General features: G+C 42.2%; 1 non-coding gene across 1 annotated transcript; it reads right to left on the reverse strand.

Annotated features, from left to right (window-relative positions):
* Window positions 1-408: 408 nt before the first annotated feature.
* Window positions 409-516, reverse strand: LOC127747813 (small nucleolar RNA R71). Its single transcript, XR_008009760.1, has one exon. It is a non-coding gene; the product is annotated as a small nucleolar RNA R71 (small nucleolar RNA).
* Between the last annotated feature and the right edge of the window lie 193 nt (window positions 517-709).

Consider the following 709-nt stretch of genomic DNA (forward strand, 5'->3'; position numbering starts at 1 on the left):
CTCATGGCAGCCGAAAACAACAACAATGCCAACGATGCAAGGAAGGTGCTGGGTGACTTTGATGCACCTACTCCCGACTTCTATTGGAGAAGCATCTCTATCCCTGCCATTGGAGCAAACAACTTTGAGCTTAAGCCTCAATTAGTTTTTCTAATGCAACAGAATTGCAAGTTCCATGGACTTCCATTGGAAGATCCTCATCAGTTCTTAGCTGAGTTCTTGCAAATTTGTGACACTGTTAAGACTAATGGGGTTGACCCTGAGGTCTACAGACTTATGCTATTCCCTTTTGCTGTAAGAGACAGAGCTAGAACATGGTTGGACTCTCAACCTAAAGAAAGCCTGGACTCTTGGGAAAAGCTAGTCAATGCCTTCTTGGCGAAGTTCTTTCCACCTCAAAAATTGAGTAAGCTTAGAGTGGAAGTCCAAACCTTCAGACAGAAGGAAGGAGAATCCCTCTATGAAGCATGGGAAAGATACAAACATTTAATCAGAAAGTGTCCTTCTGATATGCTTTCTGAATGGAGCATCATAGGTATTTTCTATGATGGTCTCTCTGAACTATCCAAGATGTCTTTGGATAGCTCTGCAGGAGGATCTCTTCATCTGAAGAAGACGCCTACTAAGTCTCAAGAACTGATTGAAATGGTTGCAAATAACCAATTCATGTACACTTCTGAAAGAAATCCTGTGAACAATGGGACTAGTC

This window comes from Arachis duranensis, chromosome 5, assembly GCF_000817695.3.
Source record: "Arachis duranensis cultivar V14167 chromosome 5, aradu.V14167.gnm2.J7QH, whole genome shotgun sequence".
NCBI classification, from domain to species: Eukaryota; Viridiplantae; Streptophyta; class Magnoliopsida; order Fabales; family Fabaceae; genus Arachis; species Arachis duranensis.